Below are 21,502 nucleotides of genomic sequence, written 5' to 3' on the forward strand. Positions count from 1 at the left end.
CGCAGTATCGTATTTCCCAGGAGGGCGAGGAGGCTCTCATACAGATTGTGCAAGACTTGATAGCAGTAGGGGTGGTGGAAGAAGTTCCCTATAATATCTGTAACAGTCCGATTCTCCCAATTTTGAAAAAGGACACGGATGCAAAGGTCTATCGGTTCATAATTGATTTGAGGGAGGTAAACAAGATCGTGATACCTCAGTACCCGGTGGTTTCTGATATCACGACGTTGCTTACCTTGGTCCCGCCTACGGCGACCATGTTTTCAGTGATTGATTTGAAGAATGCCTTCTTTTCCATTCCCATTCACCCTGATAGCCGATTTCTTTTTGGGTTCACGTTAAATAATAGATCTTATCGTTTTTGTAGAATTCCCCAAGGCTATACAGAAAGCCCTAGTATTTACAGTCAGGCTTTGAAACGACAGTTGGATTCCTTTGTTTTACTCGAGGGGGTCGCCCTCATTCAATATGTCGATGACATCCTGTTGGCGGCTGACACCCTGGAGTTGTGTGAGAAAAGCACGTTATCCTTACTTTCCTTTTTAGCATCCCACAATCACAAGGTCTCTAGGAAGAAATTGCAATTCTGTAGACCAAAGGTGACTTATTTAGGTCACCTTTTGTCTAAGGAGGGGCGTGCACTCACACCAGATCGTATCCAAGTAATTTTGGACACACCAAGACCATCCACGCAGAAGGATGTGCGTGCATTTTTGGGTCTTGTTTCTTTTTGTAGACAGTGGATATTGGGGTTTTCACACATAGCTAAGCCATTACTAGCTCTTTTGACAAAAGACACGCCCATTCCGATCCCCTGGTCAGATGAGTGTGATGCTGCGTTTCAGCAATTGAGACAGGCCCTTTGTTCAGCACCAGTGTTAGGGACCCCTGATTATGCAAAACCCTTTTCGTTGTATGTGCATGAGAAAGATGGATGTGCATTGTCAGTCTTAGTACAGATGCACGGCGACAAGCAGCGCCCTTGTGCATACTTTTCGGCTGTGCTTGATCCTGTCGCCCGAGCATTACCAGGGTGTTTTCGCTCGGTAGCGGCGACAGCTGTGTCAATACGCCAAAGTGAAGGAATTGTGTTGTCCCATAAATTGTTGGTGTTAGTTCCCCATGCTGTGGATGCCCTGCTTAATCAAACAAAGACGCAGCATTTGACCAGTGCCCGTTTAACGGGATATGAGCTGACGCTTTTGGCTCCTCATATTACGTTGAAAAGGTGCGTGACATTAAACCCGGCCACATTGTTGCCATACCCTGAGACCCAGTCTGAGGCGCAGAAAGCGCATGATTGTATTCTTGTGACTGAGGAACAAACAAAGGGTCGTATTGATCTCCAGGATACGCCCTTTTCAGAGGTAGATGGAGAGTTGTGGGTAGACGGATCATGCCTGAAGCTACCAGATGGTACGACTTCAGCAGCGTATGCAATTACCACATTACACACGATAGTGGAGACAGCACGCATACTACAGAAATCAGCTCAAGCAGCGGAACTGATAGCCTTAACACGAGCATGTGAGCTCAGTACAGGATTGTGTGTGAATGTTTACACAGATAGCCGCTATGCCTTCGGAGTAGCGCACGATTTCGGCCTACTCTGGAAGGAGAGAGGGTTCTTAACGTCACATGGGGTACAGATAATGCATGGGGAGTTAGTCCACAATCTCTTAACCGCATTGACATACCCGAAGAAAATTGCCATTGTTAAGTGTAGTGCCCATAGGAAAGTAGTTGATAAAGTTGGAGAAGGGAATGCGTTAGCAGACCGAGTAGCACGGGAGACTGCGATGCAGCCCGGCGCTACTGCCATGTATGTAGTAAAGTCACAGGTGGAAAAATGGCGAGATGCGAAGGAAGAAGTGCGAGAAATACAGAGGACCGCTTCTGACAAAGAGCGGGAACGATGGGCTAGCGAAGGGGAACTGGATGATGAGGGTTGCTGGAGAAATAAGCAGATGGATAGATGGAAATTACCCACGGCCTTTGTACAACCTATGGTTCAGATGGCACATGGGCTAGCACATGTTGGAGCTTCCGCAATTGTGAAATTGCTTACCCAAGTCTGGGAGCATCCAGAGATTGCTAGCACAGCAAAGAGGGTGGTGCAGACCTGTATGATCTGCCTGAAGTATAACCCAGGGAAAGGCACTCGAACTCCAGCAGGAGGATTTGCGACACCCACTGCACCCTTCGAGGTTCTGCAGATGGATTATATCCAACTGGAGCGCTGTAATAATCTGAAGTATGTTCTAGAAGTGGTCTGCGCTTTCAGCAAATGGGTTGAAGCGTACCCTACGAAAGACAATACTGCAATGACTACAGCGAAGCTATTGCTGAAAGAGTTTTTCCCTCGATACGGTGTCTGTAGACTTCTGTGGAGTGATAATGGGCCTCACTTTGTGGCGGATGTTATAAAATATGTCTTGAAGGGCCTAGGCATCACCCAGAAGTTCCACGCCGTATTCCACCCCCAGTCTGCAGGACTAGTCGAGAAGTATAATGGTACACTGAAGCTTAAGATCGCCAAAATCCAAGCTTCAACATCTTTGACTTGGCCAGACGCCCTGCCACTGGCGTTATTGTCAATTAGGTCGGTGCCACACTCTCGAACCGGCCTTACGCCATATGAAGTTGTATTTGGACGCCCAATGAATATTTGGGGTCCACCAAGGCCTAAGGCTGTGTATGATGTACCTTGTGTAATGATGAGCGATTATCTGGCACAGTTAACGGATAATTTGGTTTCTATTCATCAACAGGTCCGAGAGGCGCTCCCTGATCGGTCTACCGGTGAAGGACATGGTCTCCGGCCTGGAGATCATGTTATGGTGAAGGTTTTCGACAGAACGAACAGTTTGGAGCCGAGATGGGTAGGACCTGAACAAGTTCTCCTTGCAACAAGGACGGCAGTGCGAGTCTCGAACAGGAAGAATTGGATCCATTCCTTGCACTGCCGAAAGGTACCGCCCGGATTGGTGGAGTCTGCCGTGTTGACCGATCAACGAGAAATCCTAGCAGCAGAGATAGGCCGTGCTGCGGAGCCAAACGACACTGAGGAGCTCTTTCCGGACCACGCGACTTCTGGAGGAAGGCGATATCATCTGCGACCAAGGAAGTGAGGTTTCCAGTACCGGGACATACTGTCAGAACGGCCCTTGGGTTAGTGAAACGGAGAGCCGATGAGGCAAGGGGGGGGGATCAGCCCTGCATTAGTGTAGCGACACCCGTCTTGGCCCGCTGGTGAAGAAATCAACCGCTGCCCAAGGGGAAGAGTTCTGACAGACTTTTTAGTTTCAGGAAGATATCAGGGTATTGTTTCTTTTGACATGTAGAAGATCAAAATCCTTTGTGCGTTGGGGTTCATGCTAACAGTAGCTATTGTTGGGATAACCACATGGTTTGTAGAGGAGGCAACTCCTGCTCGAAAGACACTTGTGTTGACGACTCCAGTGCCTGCGGAGCACTACTTTTATACATTGCCATATCAAGAGTTGAAGCATCGACAATCCTATTTGAATAACACTTTCATTCAGATGCTGCATCACACCCACGTTGCTACGAATGCTACGAACTGTTGGATATGTGGGATGATGCCAGCCCATCAGAAGAAAGGAGGAACGCCATTCATACCACTTCCTTTCTCTCATAATGGCTCTTGTAGAGCATGGTACACTTTGCTGTTTGCCACTCGGAAACCGACAGTGGGACGATTACTTTTTAGACTTAACAGAGAATGCCATCAAGATAAGAATGGGTATCCACAAGCGAATGGGACAATTTGGGAATGGGAAGAGTACCGACCGGACAATGAATCCATTCCCTATATCTTCACGAACACAAGAGACACTGTGGGGAAGGACAAATTCGTAATCCAAGTAGCACAAGCTCAAGCGGATTTGTGTGTCCAGAGTGTGGGTTTTATCCCTGTTGGTGTCAGTGATTGCATAACCGTATTAAACATCGACGGGTTAAATAACAGTACCTTCCTAGCGTCCCATAATACCTATTTTGTATGTGGAAATAAAGGTTATTACCGTTTGCCGGCTGGGTGGTCTGGGGTATGCTATGTATCATTCCTATTACCTCCTGTATTCCTAGCACCCGCGTCATATCATAAGGATTTAAAACTGTTGAATAATGTGACTGTAAATAGATATAAACGTACTCTATCAATTGATGATGTGGATCAAACTGATACCAGCTTGCAACAGTATATTGATTTTAACTTAGGACTGTTTTTTTTTGTTGGAGCTGCTTTGAATAGTAGGAAGATTCGAAGATTGACAAGAGTGGTAGAAGCTGTGACCAATCAGACTGCCGCTGCTCTTGGGAATCTTACGGAAGAATTACAAATAACTAGGATTGTTGCATTGCAGAATCGTATGGTACTAGATGTAATGTTAGCTGATCGAGGTGGAGCTTGTAAAATTATTGGAAGTAGCTGCTGTGTGTTCATCCCTGATCATACGCCATCCGTTTATAATGCCATTAACAAGCTGCATAAAATAGCAGCTGAAATCCATGCAGAAAACGGCACTTGGTCCTTTTCTGGATGGTTTTGGGCGTTGGTTACTGCCTGGGGATGGAAGGTCTTAACTGGTCTCTGCATTATTATAGCAGTTCTGTTCCTTTTCTGTATGTGTATTCAATGTGGACCATTGTGCTGTTCCGTATGCATTTCATCCTGCATTCCAGATAAGAAGGCTATTGCCGATGTTGCTCGCCAGAAGGGTCTAGCTAAAGAGGTTAAGGGAATGATGATAATTGATATATATGATGATTATTCTTGGAAGCCGGATGTCTTCAGTAAATGCTGAAAGGGTCGTCTGTTGTAAATTAAGGCAGAATGTGATTAAGCATTTACTGAAAACATTAATGCTTTCCCTTGCGATCATGTTTTCTTTGTTATGTTGACCGAAGTCCGGACTCCATTTTGTATTGACATGCTGCCACGTGTTCGTCACGAGGAGAGTCCGACCTCTGTGTTAGTTGCTCTTGTAATCTGCCTAGCAACAGTTTATAAATAGCTCCCTCTTGTCCATCTGGCGCATGCCCAGACTTGACCACATCTGTTATAATTAGCCTTGCTTGACCATGTGTTTCGCGGGCTCAAGGAGCGTGTTGGCTCCGCCCATGTATTGATTCAGTATCGAGAATGACCATAAATGGTAATGTTCTTCGGCCTTACGTTGTATCCACCCACTATGAGCCCCTCTGTTGTGTATAAAAGGGGACTGTGTACGAATGTTCTTTGTGCTACTCCAGGCAATACTGAAGAGTGTTGTGTGGATTGTAGGACCACCCTTAAGGGTTAATAAACGTTGTCTTTGTACTTTGCAGTTTCCGTGCCAACTTCCTTATAGATTCCGTTACAGGAGAGCGAACCCTTGTTCTTGCGGGCCTAGCTGGGGCCTGTACTCATCATTCCACCGGCTTTGGAATCTCCTCTCCGTGCCCTGCTGCAGCCGGAAGATGGGGGGCAGGATTTGGGCGGGTTTCGGAGGCATGACAACGGCTCTCTGTTGCTGACCGCCTCAACGATGTTCTGTGGTGATGTTGCCCGGCGCACTCTGCCTGACGTGTTCCTTCAGGCCGCCTCACTCTCCTCATGAAGCCGCGCCCCCGATGTTGACAACGGGCGCCTGCCTGGTTTCACTTTGGCCGCGCCTCCTTCAATATGCCTGCAGCAACGCCTCCTTCAGAGTTCAGGAGTTTCTGACAGGAACCATGATTTTTGCCGCGCTGTTCGTCAGCTACTGGTAGGGCTAATTTCTCCCATACTACTGTTGTAGCACCTTTGACGCGCATTTCGCACAGGATTTGTGCATTCCATTCTTTACACGGTCAACGGCTCTCTTGTAATTGGAATTTCTGGTTCCTCAAGCTCAGCTGAAATTTAAAAAAAAACGGAACCTTTCGTTCCTTTGAGAGTTGTTTCCCCTCATCTTCACTGCAGCTACAATTTTGCGCTTTTTGACTATTATTTAAGCTGGTGCTTCATGAAAATGGCTCTCTTTAGAGCAGACTGACTGACATACATTAGAGTGTGTCTCCTCATAATGTCGTCATAGCGCTCTTGTCAACTTTTTTCAGTCAGGAATTGTGTTCTGGAATATTGATTAATTTAGTCTCGTCATAATCGCAAATTTGTCTGCCACCGCCATAAGCGCACATACGCTGTTTCTCATTCTATTACTGCTATATTTCTGTGCCCTTTTGACTATAGCGATAATTGATGCCTTGTTATTGCACAGATACCACTTTTTGAAAATATGCTTTCGCATTCCAGTGTTTGAAAGTGAGGCATGGGTTTCTTCTTTTGGGGGGGCCAGTGTCCTACTATCATATATATGTACAGTTATTAATTGTGCTGCTCTGTATATTCCGACACTTTGCCATATTTTTTTTGTGCTCACATATAAGTATTTCATCACACGGAAAGACGCCTTCACGTATTTTCAAAGTTTCCATCAAGCCTATTCTTCAAATGTCTGCTGCCAAGCAAGGAAATAAGACTCCTAAACCACTTCTTTTCGCAGAAGCTCTTAAACAGTCTACTACTATGCCAACGAAAGGCAATGCATCCTCCTCGGCCCCTTCACCTCACGCTGCGCCCTCTAATGGTGGGCAAGCGTCGGCGGCAACTATGCAGCGTATTCTGCATGAAATATCTGAGGTTAGTCGCCGACTAGATGACATGCACCTTACAATCACGTCCTTGGCTGAGGAGACTAAATCAATTAGAGCAGAAATCACCAGCTTCCATGTGAAGGTTGAATCCCTGGACTCCAGAGTTCTGGCAATGGAGAAACGATTTGATTCCCTTCCAAACAAAGAACAAGACCTTTTATTCTTACATAGCAAGCTCATTGATTTGGAAGACCGTAGTAGGAGGGACAACATCCGTTTTTTTGGTTTTCCAGAGCGCATTGAAGGACAAAACTCCAGTGCATTTTTGTGTCGTATACTTCCAAAGCTGACTGGCATTTCTTTCACTCCACCTCTGGAGATACAGCGGGCTCATAGACTTGGCCCTCCACGTAATGATCCTGCTGCGCGGCCACGACCGATCATTGCCTGTTTCCTTCGTCACGAACAAACAAGACAATTACTGGCTGCTGCTCGGTTACAAGGTTCTTTTTCCTTTGCTGGCCATCGGATTCATATGGCAGCTGATTTCTCTAAGGAAACAAATGAGCGGCGGAAAGCCTTTCTCTCTATGCGACCTCAATTACGTCAATTAGGCATTAAGTATGGCCTATTTGAACCAGCACGTTTTCGCATCACCAAAGATGGAGATTCTAAGGACTTTTATGACCCAGAGCATCTTCAGCAATTCTTGGACTGTCTTCAACCTCAAGATATGGAGGTTCTCACTCCATCTTCGCAGCAGGATCAGTCCCATTCTCCCTATAAGTCTTCTACTCCATTGCCAGACCGCAGCAGACGCCCTCCTAGTAGTCCTCGGCCTCGTGGTAGGGACCTTGAAAGACTCCATCGCTCACAAGAAGATAGGAAATCTGCATCACAATCGGTTTCGTCGCCTCAATTCCCACAAGATCTGCAAAGAGACAAGTCTAGGTCTCCTCTTAAAACTCCTTCAGATGCGGACTGAATGATTCAGCCCTAGATCTCGGGGCAGGGACCTCGAACGACTTCATCGCTCACAAGAAGATAGGAAGTCAGCAATACAGTCGGTCTCAGCAGCCACATTCCCACAAGACTTACAAAGGGACAAGTCCCGCTCTCCTCTTAAAATCCCTTCGGATGCGGACTGAATAATACTTCCTCATGTGGGAAAAATCACTTCTTGACCTATTGGCAGCTTATCGTAGACTTTCGGTCCTTGCGGGCCTTGTTTATATTGTTAAATCATTATTATATTTTTGGCATTTTTCGCTGTTATAATATCTGATTGCCTTTTCTTTTTCACCTCTTTTCTCACTAGCTTCTTATCTTACCTCTTTTCCTTTTCACTTTGCCTTCTGCTATATCTCCGCCTTATAATGCTATTCTTTTTTCTCCCTGTATTTCTCACTTTTCATGTTACAATTTTATTGCATATTCTCAACTGGTTTTGCAGTTACTCGGGTGCATTGGCGCCTAATTGTTTGATTATAGTTGTATCACCTTATTTGCTCGTATGCATATTGGTATAGATTTTTGATATATGTGTATGATATGTTTTATACGCTTAGGTTACCTCACATTTAATTACTGTAAGATTTCTCCTCTTCTGTAGTGTTGCTTCTCAACCTCTATTTGGCTTTCTCTACCTTCTTCTGTTCTTTTTTATATTGCTCTTTTGGGCTTCCCTTCTATATTATTAATGCCTTCTTAATTGCTTCTCTCTTTCTGTGGGGTCTTTTCCCGCGGCGGCGCTCTAGTGCGCCCAGACTCGCGGGTAACAGTTTTACGGTTTCTTGTTCTTTACTCGCTATTATTCCATAGTTTCTTTATTACTGTACTATTTTCTAAATTTTACCTCCTTTCGTCTTTATCTTTTTATTGTTTTCTTTATGCATTTCATCTAGATTAGAAGTACTACTTCCACTTATATTCTTTCTGTTTCCTCTTTCTTTTGTCATTTCTCTCCCTTTTCTTTTTGTCTGGTTCACCACGTTGTTTTGTGCTTTATATTATTTTCTTCCTCCTGATTTTTGCTCTATTCTACTATGACACAGGCACATTCTCTGAATGCGATCACTTGGAATGTACATGGCCTCACCCATTACATAAAGCGGAAGAAAGTACTCTCCTATCTCCAGACCAAACATGTAGATGTGGCCTTGCTTCAGGAGACCCATTTGGATGCTCTGGAGTCGGATAAACTTTGCAGAGACTGGGTGGGCAAGGTTATCCATAGTAGTGTTCAACAAGACGATTCCTCAGACACAGGCCCTCTCCGCAAATGTGGAGTAGCAATCCTCCTTCGCAAATCCCTCCCGGTCACTGTCTCTAAAACATGGTCAGATGTAAATGGCCGTTATGTATTTGCCAAACTTAAAATTGGAGAGTCTCACATTTGTGTAGGGTCTGTCTATGCCCCTACGGGTACCAAAAAAACATTCTTTCTTCAACTTTCCCGTTTGCTGCTTGAAATTAATGCATCACAATATTTGATTGGCGGAGACTGGAATGTGACGCAAGATTCCATTCTAGACAAAACTGGCCCATTAGATAGGGGCAATGCGTCAGACAGAGCCTTGTTGGGGGACATCATATCAGATATTGGACTGGTTGACCATTGGCGTTTTAGCCATCCAACAGATAAGGAATATACTTTCTTTTCTTCGGCCCATGGTACATTTTCTCGTCTTGATTATTTCCTTATTTCTCATAACACAGTTCAATTCGTTACAGACTCCTGCATCCTGGAAGCGGCCTTGTCTGATCACTCTCCGGTTCTCCTTTCCCTTGATCTGGGTCTCTCTCGGCCTGGACGTAAACCATGGCGAATGAGCATCCAACTCCACAGGACTCCTGCTGGTAAGGCCCAACTGCAATCACACCTTCAAAATTATCTTTCTACTAACCAGGGGTCTGTCACCTCCAGCAGGACTCTTTGGGCCGCGGCGAAGGCTACTTTGAGGTGGCAATTAATGCGTGATGCAGCAATTGCTAATAAACAAAATGCAAGGAGACAAAGTGAGCTCGAATCTGATATACAAACTTATTCTCGCTTATACACCGCATCTCCGTCTCTACAAAACCGCAAATTACTAGAGCAAGCTCGAATGGCCTTAAATAGCCTTTTTACATCTAAAGCAGAATTCGCTTTACAGAAAATGAAAGGCCGGCATTACGAGCAAGGGGAAAAGGCGGGAAGGTTATTAGCCGCGCAGCTGCGTCAGAGGGAGGCGTCCATGGCCATTCCAGCCATTAGATCTACGCAAGGTCACCTGTGCACGAAACCTCAAGACATCGTTAATGAGTTCGCCTCTTTTTACGAATCTCTTTACACCTCCGATAGTAGAATGGACTCGGATAAAATGACAGCATTTCTTGCAAAAGTACATCTTCCTTCTCTTTCGGCGGAGGGCAGAGCCATCCTAGAGGGTGAAATAACCAGAGATGAGGTCTCTAGTGCGATTACTGCCCTGCCCTATCACAAGGCCCCTGGTGAAGATGGATTTCCCCCTGAGTTCTATCGCTGGGCAGGTCACAATATTATTGATACCCTGCATGCCGCATTCCAGGAGGCGGATAGTTCATCTTCACTAGGACCTCTTTCTAACAAGGCTATTATTGTTGTGCTTCCAAAGCCAGGTAAGGACCCCCAGCTCTGCAGTAGCTATCGCCCCATCTCTTTATTGAACACTGATATTAAAATCCTGGCCAGCATTCTTGCTTCGCGTTTGCGTAAGGTCTTGCCTTCCTTGATACACCATTCTCAAGTAGGCTTTGTACCGGGTCGATCCTCTCGGAACCATCTGCGTTCTCTGGCCCATGCATTATGGTCGGCTCAACATCTTAAGGATGATGCGTTAGCCCTTTCACTTGACGCAGAAAAGGCGTTCGACCGCATTGAATGGAATTATCTTTTCAAAGTCATGGATAGATTTGGTTTAGGCACGAAATTTATTGATAAGGTACGCTTATTATACGACCATCCTTCTGCTCAGGTAAACTGTGGTGGGTTTCTATCAGACACCTTTACCATTAAGAGAGGGACACGTCAAGGATGTCCACTATCCCCTCTTTTGTTTCTTCTGGCTATGGAGCCCTTGGCCGCCACCATTCGTCAATCGGATGAGGTCTCTGGTGTCCCCCTTCCAATTGGACATTCTAAAATATACTTATATGCTGATGATATCCTACTCACCCTTACTCGTCTTCCCCGGTCGATTCCTTCTCTTCTTCACATTATTAATGATTTCTCCTCTTTTTCAGGTTATAAGATTAATTGGGACAAGAGTGAGGCTTTGCCCATCTCTAACGGTACCACCAAAGCAGCTATTTTTGGATTTCCTTTTCATTGGCAGCCTTCACGCCTTAAATACTTGGGTGTCCTCGTTAATAAAGGATTGCAAGACATGGTTGCAGATAATTTATCTCCTCTTATATCCCAAATGCAACGGGATTTTGACAAATGGAAGGCTTTGGGCCTTTCTCTTTGGGGCAGAACTCAGGCGGTTAAAATGGTTACCCTTCCGAGATTTATATACATTCTAGGTATGCTTCCTTTACAGATCCCTCTATCCTTACTTCGCTCAATAGATGCCCAGATTAAAACTTTCATCTGGGGTACTATGAAGCCGCGACTTGCTATCACTAAGTTGAAGGCTCACCAATTATCTGGCGGAATCGGTCTTCCTTCTATTGAACACTACTCTTTGGCGTTACATATTTCCCAAATCTCATATTTTTTACCTGGCATCAAGGATTTACCACAATGGGTTCAAATAGAAAGACATCTTCTATCCTCGGAATCAAACCTTTCTCCTCTGTATGGTACTGGCTCTAGTCGTTCTGACCCAAAAAACCCGATACTATCTGCCATGCATAAATCCTGGCAGAGAAGTCATAGATTATTAGGCTCAAACTCCAGAATACATGCTAAGGCTCCCTTGTGGAATAATTCGGGGATCCGTATTAATGGCCGTATGTTATCCTGGCCTGAATGGCGAGCTGCAGGTATTCTCTGTCCGGATCAACTCCTACATGATGGGGATTTTAAGTCATTCTCTCAGCTCAGGGTAGAATTTGGTCTTCCCCTTCATCATTCTTCCAAATATCTTCAACTCCAACAATGTTTAAAGACCCATATGGGAACATCACCATGGCTCCTGCAGGATTCTCCTATATTATCCTATTTGCACATTTGGGGGAAATTTAAGGGTGTTACTTCTGGTATATACAAAATTTTTTCATCTCATCTTTTTTCTAAATCTCTTTCACATGATCTCCAGCGTAAATGGCAATCTCGTCTCTCCATTTCCTTTTCCGATGCTGAGTGGGATTTGATTCTAGAGAATTTAAATAAGGGAGCTCGTGAATCAAGGCTTAAATTTTGTCTTTTTAAAATTCTGCATGATTGGCACTGGTCTCCTGTCAAATTACACCAAGCTGGTCTTCTCTCTCCTTCTAACTGCTGGAGATGCTTCAATTCAGGTTGTGATATTACTCATATCATTTGTGAATGTCCTAGTATTCAACCCTATTGGACTTTTATCGGTGCTACCTTGAAATCCACTATGCCCCTAAAATTGCCACTTACACCTACTAACATTCTCCTACATGACTTACGTCATTCCCCAAAGCTCACGAAGCCACAACTCCGTCTTTTTCATACTTCAATTGCTACTGCCAAAATATGTATACTGCGTCATTGGAAATCAACTATGCCTCCATCACAGGAGGACTGGTTGGTGGCAATGATGCAAACTGCTTCCCATGAACGTACAATCTATAATCTTCAAGATCAAAACGACACCTTTCTTCGAATATGGTCTCCATTTCTTAAATCAAATGCTGCTGATCCTCCGGCCTCCACTTCTACTCAAACACACTAATCAACTTTCACTTTTCTGTCCTTTGTTTTTTCTCTTCTCTCTGTTCCCTCACAATCCTTTGCTTCCTCCGTTGTGGTATTCTTCTGCTTTTATTTAATTATTTTTCCTTTGTTCTATTTCTTTATATTTCCAGCACTCTTTATTCTACTATGTTTTTCTTCTCTCTTTTTTCCCTATTGCTCACTCTTATTACATGTTATTCTGGGTTTTGATATCTTCGTTGCATTAATTTGTATTTATCTATTTAAACGCATATTTATATCGTATTTATTTATCAATTTCTTATTCCATGATTTCTTCTAACATGTAATTATTCTCTTTTATTTACTATTGCATATGCTCTAATGTATTTGTCTTATAAAATTCAATAAAAAATTTCAACACAAAAAAAGAAACACTATACAAATGTCAGCCTACTGTCTTTGTCAGTGCTTGTTTTCTTTTCATCTCATCCCATACTCAAAAATATCAAGCATTTAAAATCGCTTGAATTGGATAATACATTCAAATACATACCTGGTAATTATTTTGTTCTGAAGCGGAAGCAGGAAGTCATAGGCTGATAACCTGTAGGAAACGCAGTTTCCTGTTGTCGCGCCGTTCATAGTGATTACGATGAGCCTTACAACGTGGTTTTGAGGAACTCTCAGTCGCCACTGATAGAATGACTTCTTTGGATTTATCAGACTTAAGGTCCTGTTGTTACCCGGCTTTGCGTATAAGTCAAATGATATTGCTAGAACGGAAAACGTAAAGATCATTGAAAAAAATCAAGATTATTACTACAGTACAGTGTACAATTTAGTGGATCAAGAAGATTAACAACATGACCATTGGAATAGCATCAGTAGAGGTATACATAACAAGATCTATTAGAGGTGTTTGGGCAAAATATGCCCCTAGAAGATATAAAAAGAGAGAGAGAGCTTTCTCCCTCTTTTTATACCTTCTAGGGGCATATTAAAAGCCCAAGTGCTGTTATCAGAACCTATTAGTAAGTTTGTTTGAATAATAATTCTCTAAATTATTTAAGGGTGCCTCGTTTTGCGTACAGAGGTCGAACTTTATTATCACATCCTGTGGCTTCGAGTCAAATAACAAGACGCTTTCTACTCGATAATGTGCCCGCAATGCTGAGCTCTTGCAGTCATATCTATATGAGAATTTTTTTATTCGAAATAATTCTCATTGAATATATTAGATGCTCCAACATTTGATTCACGCTATATTTTTTGGGGGCAGGAGCCAACAATTAAGACGCTTCTATCTACTACAGTGCGTTTATAATGCTGAGTTCTCTTGTTACCTTTGTTGAAATGAGACTCACCAACTCTTATAGTTACTTATTGATTATTTCTACAATAGATTGCATTTATACTTAAAGGAAACTCTTGTCTATTTTTATAGAAGAGATTCTATATTTAAATTGTGAATTAATATAACATAGATAGGGGGCTCATGTAGAAAACTAAACCTTTTCGCTTATGCTCTTTTTTAGATTTTTAACGTCTGTTTGTGAATATGGGAATTACTCTTAATATGGAGCTACTAATCTTCTTTCAAAGGTATAAATGATACCATTACAAGTTGTTTACAATATACCATTTAAATATATAGAATGAAACTCCCCCTTTTTTAAAATATGTTTCTTTTTACTTCCTTTTGTTTCCCTGTGGATTAAAAAACTATTTTTCTAGGGAGCATACACGATTGCCAGAAGATTAAAATAGTAAAAAAGAATAACAAATTCCTAAGGGCTCGCTGATTAATTTATTAAGGTATCCTATCTGTATTTGCTCACTGTAGGGCAAAATAATCTTGTAACAGTCACCTGGTTCGCACTTATTGTTGTATTAGTGCACTTATTTGACACTATTGGTGTTTTTCTATTTTGGCTTTTCTTTGGGTTTTGTATTTGTTATCTAAATCAAAGTGGTATAAGCACAGCACATTATTGATTACTCTTTATCTTTTCAAAACTATGGACTATTTTATATTTTGACCATATGGTTGTTTGCTTTGGTCCTTACTTAAAAAAAATACTTTTTTAGGTTCCTGTTTCCTTTTGTTGCTTTACTGCATATTGAGAATGGTTGTAAACATTGGGTCTTATTTTTGGCATCTATTGCAGCCTTGAAAAAGTTTCATGGAAACGAAACACGTGTCGGCTGCCGGTCCATCGCTGAAGTGAAAAAATTACCAGCTTATCACTGTTCAAACAAATATTGCCTGTTTTCAAATATAACATCTCAATGTACTTGAAAGAATTGTTTTTTTTTTAAATATCTTTATTGAACACTGCAAATGGTTCACATATGTACACTGCAAGTAATATGCTTTTTGAAGATAATACAATAGCATAAGTCATGTTCAATCACCATTACTCTGCATACTGAAAGCAATAGGAGCTTACAGGAAGTACAGCAGTTCTTACAGCTGAAGTGTACAAATTTCAATCCCAGGCCGCTAGTATCGATTCTATTAGATGCTACCCAGTGCAGTACCCATTTCACCCCCCCACTAGAACCCACCCTAAACAACACCCCAACAGAACAAGAAACCAAAATGCCGCTTTGCAGACTAACCGCCACGCTGATGTACCTGCGTCCGGTGTGTGTCGGGTCTAAGAACCCCAATGAGGGGCTTGCACCGAGGGGGGGGGGAGGAAGGAGAGGCGGGGACAGGGGGGGAAGGAGGGAGGGATGGGAAGGAAGGGAGCCAGATACACATCCGGGGCAGGTGAAAGTGAAAGGGCAGCACTCTTATAGAGCATGAACGGTCACGAGACCGCCTCCCACTACCCCACTGTACCGCTCCCCTGTAAACTGTATTGTGTTACCGCCAGGTCGACTTCCTCCCCCGCCTTAAATTGTTCTACAAGGCATGCCCAGTCCATTGCAATCGGACGCTTCCGCTGTCCCCTATTCTCCTCCCAGTATAAAGCCTCTCTTTCAGCTACCCCCCATCTGCCCACCTCCACATGCCAAGTGCCCACCCACGGCGCTAGGGTAGACTTCCAGCGTTTTGTTATCATACATTTAGCCAATATTAGTGCCAACCCTACAAATCTGCGCATCAACTTTGCTTTTTTAGGGAGAGGGAATAAACCTAAAAGGCAGGCCTCGATGGTGTCCCATGGTGTGCACTCCGTCAACACCTCCAGACCCCGAATAACCTCTGACCAAAACCCCCGCAGCCATGGACAATACCATATCATATGTAAGAAATCAGCTTCAGGTGCCCTGCAGCGCGGACATGCCGCGGATGCCGCGGGGAACATCTTTCGAATCGTTGCTGGGGCAAACTATGCTTTATGCAGGATAAAGAAGATGAAGCAGTGGGATATGCAAATGTTCTCTCAAGCCGCGGTAAAGCCAGCGCACCAAGTATCGGCCATGTCCCATAATGTGCAATGACCACAGCACTTGGAAAGTCGGAGGTTCTGCCTGATCTGTGTACCAATATGTTCGAATGAAATGCACTACAGCAGCATGCGTGAGAAATAAAGGGTCAGGCACCGAATTGGTACGTGCAAACTCATCATGCTGCATCAGTTGACCCTCGAAGAAGAAGTCCCCAATGATCTCCACCCCCTCCTGAGTCCACCCTCATATTTGGATCATCGATAGTACCCCCGCCTAGTAGGCAGTCCACATAGAGGGATATTCGGGGCGTACGGAGATGGTACCCTTGCCGTCCTTTTACCTGTGCCCAGTAATGGAATGCGACATGCAACAAGTAAGGAGGGTCCCGCAATCTATGTGCACCTGGACATAGCTGCGACTGAAGAAGCCCTCGGAGAGTACCCAATTTCAAATAGATTCTAACCCGCCAGCCAATATGCCACTGTAACTGTCCCGCTATACAATACGACTTAAAATCGGGCGCCCCCATGCCTCCTGCAGTACTGGGCAACTGCCCACCCAGGCCGGTAGGACCACCGGTAAGTACACAAAATAATAAAGGAGGCGGGGTAGCATAACCATTTTCGACACCGCCACGCGGCCCGCCACAGCGAAGTCCAAAAGGCAATCTGGGAGTGCAGCAAATTTATGGCGCGGACTACATTACCATCTATGCTGTCAGCGTTTAATCTGTAAATATTAATCCCCAGGTATTTAAAAGTGATTGGCTCAACGCGGAAATGCAATTCACCAAATGGTAGTGTAGGAGGCGTTACTACATTGTAGAAGGCAAAGGCTACCGACTTAGAAGCATTAAGATCCAAGCCCGATATAGCCCCGAATCTAGAAAAAGCCGCAGCTATTGGATGTTTATCATCCACCAAGTTACGAAAATATAACAGCATATCATCCGCGTACAAAGATACCGAATGTAGCTCCCCGCGCAGCGGAATGCCATATGGGTCCATTATCTGACGCAGGTACTGCGCAAGAGGCTCCAGGGCCAACACAAAAAGCATGGGGGATAAGGGGCAGCCCTGCCGAGTACCCTGGGATATTGAATAGGCGGAAGAGATGGTCCTACCTGTCTTAGCACGTGCCGTGGGACAAGTGTACAGCAATTTAATCCATGCACAATAGTACGGGGGCAGGCCAAATTTAGTCAACACCGCTAGCATATATGGCCAGCTGAGGGTATCAAAAGCTTGGCGCACGTCCAAGGACAAGCAGCTAGCAAGAGGGAAAGAATCGGATACCTCATGCATCAAGGCAGGAAGTCGGCGGATATTCAAAGAAGTACTGCGTTGGGGCATGAATCCACATTGGTCCGTATGGATCAAGTGGGGTAGAAGTGGGAGGAGCCGCGATGCCAAGACCTTATATTCTGTATTTAGAATAGAGAGTGGCCTATAAGACAGAAGATCAGTCGGTGCCTTGTCCGGTTTTAATAAGGACGTGACTATCGCTTCCCTGGTAGCAGGGGGCAGAACCCCACCCTAAAGGAAGTAGTATAGAGTTGCAACAACCTCGGGATCAATTTATCTGCAAAAGTGGAGTAAAATTCTACTGGAGGGCCGTCGGAGCCTGGCGTCTTATTGCGGGCCAGTGCCTTTATCGCCACCCGGATTTCCGCAGCAGTAATCGGAGCAGCCATCTCCTCGGCCACCGTATCAGAAACCGTAGGGAGCTGAACCTCTGACTGGAAGGAAAGCGTGGGAGCCATTATATCGACACTTGGGGCATATAAACGAGCATAATAGTCCCGGAACGCGGCATTAATCTTGCCCTGAGACTAAACCAATACATTGTCCACCGTCTTTACTGCCAGGATTGGAGTAGCAAAAACCAAAGGAAATGATGGACGGAGTGTTGAACATTGCAAGCACTCACCCCCAGTCAACTGATCTGGGTTTAATCCATCACCGTTCTTTAGCCCACTCTGCCACCCCAGTTCAGACATGGCCATATGCAAATCAGTCTGACCCTGTGCCTCATGGGAACAGTCCAGCCCGAACTGCCAAGCCATGTCTTCCCTGGACCGGAAACAAGCTTCCTAGGACCGGTTTCTGGCATTTCAGCCGTCTTCAGCCAGGCTTGCTTGAATCCAGTGGCAAAGTGAGCAAGGGACTCACGTCTGAGCATACCCAGCATATCATCCGCGTACAAAGATACCGAATGTAGCTCCCCGCGCAGCGGAATGCCATATGGGTCCATTATCTGATGCAGGTACTGCGCAAGAGGCTCCAGGGCCAACACAAAAAGCATGGGGGATAAGGGGCAGCCCTGCCAAGTACCCTGGGATATTGAATAGGCGGAAGAGATGGTCCTACCTGTCTTAGCACGTGCCGTGGGACAAGTGTACAGCAATTTAATCCATGCACAATAGGACGGGGGCAGGCCAAATTTAGTCAACACCGCTAGCATATATGGCCAGCTGAGGGTATTAAAAGCTTGGCGCACGTCCAAGGACAAGCAGCCAGCAAGAGGGAAAGAATCGGATACCTCATGCATCAAGGCATGAAGTCGGCGGATATTCAAAGAAGTACTGCGTTGGGGCATGAATCCACATTGGTCCGTATGGATCAAGCGGGGTAGAAGTGGGAGGAGCCGCGATACCAAGACCTTATATTCTGTATTTAGAATAGAGAGTGGCCTATAAGACAGAAGATCAGTCGGTGCCTTGTCCGGTTTTAATAAGGACATGACTATCGCTTCCCTGGTAGCAGGGGGCAGAACCCCACCCTCCAAGGAAGTAGTATAGAGTTGCAACAACCTCGGGATCAATTTATCTGCAAAAGTGGAGTAAAATTCTACTGGAAGGCCGTCGGAGCCTGGCGTCTTATTGCGGGCCAGTGCCTTTATCGCCACCCGGATTTCCGCAGCATTGATCGGAGCAGCCATCTCCTCGGCCACCGTATCAGAAACCGTAGGGAGCTGAACCTCTGACAGGAAGGAAAGCGTGGGAGCCATTATATCGACACTTGGGGCATATAAACGAGCATAATAGTCCCGGAACGCGGCATTAATCTTGCCCTGAGACTAAACCATTACATTGTCCACCGTATTTACTGCCAGGATTGGAGTAGCAAAAACCAAAGGAAATGATGGACGGAGTGTGGAACATTGCAAGCACTCACCCCCAGTCAACTGATCTGGGTTTAATCCATCACCGTTCTTTAGCCCACTCTGCCACCCCAGTTCAGACATGGCCATATGCAAATCAGTCTGACCCTGTGCCTCATGGGAACAGTCCAGCCCGAACTGCCAAGCCATGTCTTCCCTGGACCGGAAACAAGCTTCCTAGGACCGGTTTCTGGCATTTCAGCCGTCTTCAGCCAGGCTTGCTTGAATCCAGTGGCAAAGTGAGCAAGGGACTCACGTCTGAGCATACCCTGTCAACTTATGGCGAACAAAGCAAAAACCAAAGGAAATGATGGACGGAGTGATGAACATTGCAAGCCCTCACCCCCAGTCAACTGATCTGGGTTTAATCCATCACCGTTCTTTAGCCCACTCTGCCACCCCAGTTCAGACATGGCCATATGCAAATCAGTCTGACCCTGTGCCTCATGGGAACAGTCCAGCCCGAACTGCCAAGCCATGTCTTCCCTGGACCGGAAACAAGCTTCCTAGGACCGGTTTCTGGCATTTCAGCCGTCTTCAGCCAGGCTTGCTTGAATCCAGTGGCAAAGTGAGCAAGGGACTCACGTCTGAGCATACCCTGCCAACTTATGGCGAACAAAGCAAAAACCAAAGGAAATGATGGACGGAGTGTTGAACATTGCAAGCACTCACCCCCGGTCAACTGATCTGGGTTTAATCCATCACCGTTCTTTAGCCCACTCTGCCACCCCAGTTCAGACATGGCCATATGCAAATCAGTCTGACCCTGTGCCTCATGGGAACAGTCCAGCCCGAACTGCCAAGCCATGTCTTCCCTGGACCGGAAACAAGCTTCCTAGGAACGGTTTCTGGCATTTCAGCCGTCTTCAGCCAGGCTTGCTTGAATCCAGTGGCAAAGTGAGCAAGGGACCCACATCTGGGCATACCCTGCCAACTTAGGGCAAAGAAAGCAAACACAAGGAGATGATGGACGGAGGGCTGAAACTTTTCAAACACTCACCCCCAGTCACAGATCTGAGTTGAATCCATCATCATTCTTTAGCTCACTTTGCCACCCCAGTTCAGACACAACTATATGCAAATCTTCATTTCATTTCATTTACAGGGTGAGAAGGTAATTCATCAATTGAAGAACAAATATTAATTAATTGATCATTGATTTTTGATACAGTGATTATGTAAATTGATTGCCTGTTTCTATTTTTAATTCATGTATATATATTTTATGTTAATTATTATACTTTTTTATGAAGAGTTTCTTATTTTTCTACATTCATTGAGTTACCCTTATATGTAATGTGTTTGAAGTAAAGTATTTTCCCTATGCCTGTTTAGACTGCAATAGGAATAGTAAAATAAACCTCTGTACAGTTCAACACTTTCCCTAAATTTGTAATGTTTGGAGCGGGAATAGTACATTTCACCCCTCTAAAATTCAACGTTTTCCCTACTGTTGCCGAGACTGGAGTGGGAATAGTAAATTTCACCCTGCCGAAATCCAACACGTTCCCTACTGTTGAACAGACTGGAGTGAGAATAGTAAATTTTCCCCTTCTAAATTTCAACACTTTCCCTACTATAGTCTGCTGCACAGACTATAGTAGGAATAGTAAATCTAACTCCTCCAAACTCCAACACTTTCCCTGTTATTGTGGTGACTGGAGTAGGAATAGCAAATCCAATCCCTCAGAAGTCCAATACTTGCCGTATCATAAACTACAGTGGGGATAGTGTATTTAATATTCTTAGACTCCAGTAATTTCCATAATATTGGTTAAATTGATTTTATTGCATTCATTGCTTAATTTGTTATATTAATTGTTTTATTTTGAAACGTATTTGAATGTTTATGTAATTTTAGTAAACGTGCTTTCTGAATTTTTCAATTCGTAATATTTTATTTATTGTCTAAATTAATTATTATATTTATTCTCATTCAATTGTTTACACTTTCTATGGTTTTATTGCGAATATATGATATATATAATATAGGTATATACATATACATATATATATATATATATATATAGTAACATAATTATTATATATTCATTTTACATTATATACATTTTATTAATATGTTAAAGGAATTAACAAGAATATATATATTTATATATATTCACTTAAAAAACCATAGGTTTCACACATGTTATAGTTAGGTGGATATTTCACTCGTAAAAAACCAATGAAATTTCCCCGTTATAGTTAGTTCAGATAACTATAACTCGCGCGCCCGCAATCCTGCTCATGACGTCACATATTACATCACTCATGACATGGTCAGTGGCATCACTCATGACATCACTGATGACATCATCCTTGTGATAGAGTGGCGGTCGCGCGAGTTATAGTTATCTGAACTAACTATAACGGGGGAATTTCATTGGTTTTTTACGAGGGAAATATCCACCTAACTATAACATGTGTGAAACCTATGGTTTTTTAAGT

General features: G+C 44.1%; 1 pseudogene across 1 annotated transcript in view; it reads right to left on the minus strand.

The window, feature by feature from the left end:
• The window catches only part of LOC146805717 (suppressor of tumorigenicity 14 protein homolog), a 402,115-nt pseudogene that overhangs the window by 249,030 nt on the left and 131,583 nt on the right, over positions 1 to 21,502 (minus strand). The window contains exon 7 of the transcript XR_014967890.1: positions 13,044 to 13,263. The product of XR_014967890.1 is annotated as a suppressor of tumorigenicity 14 protein homolog (transcript). The remainder of the gene's footprint in view (positions 1 to 13,043; positions 13,264 to 21,502) is intronic.

This window comes from Triturus cristatus, chromosome 8 (assembly GCF_964204655.1).
Source record: "Triturus cristatus chromosome 8, aTriCri1.1, whole genome shotgun sequence".
NCBI lineage: Eukaryota > Metazoa > Chordata > Amphibia > Caudata > Salamandridae > Triturus > Triturus cristatus.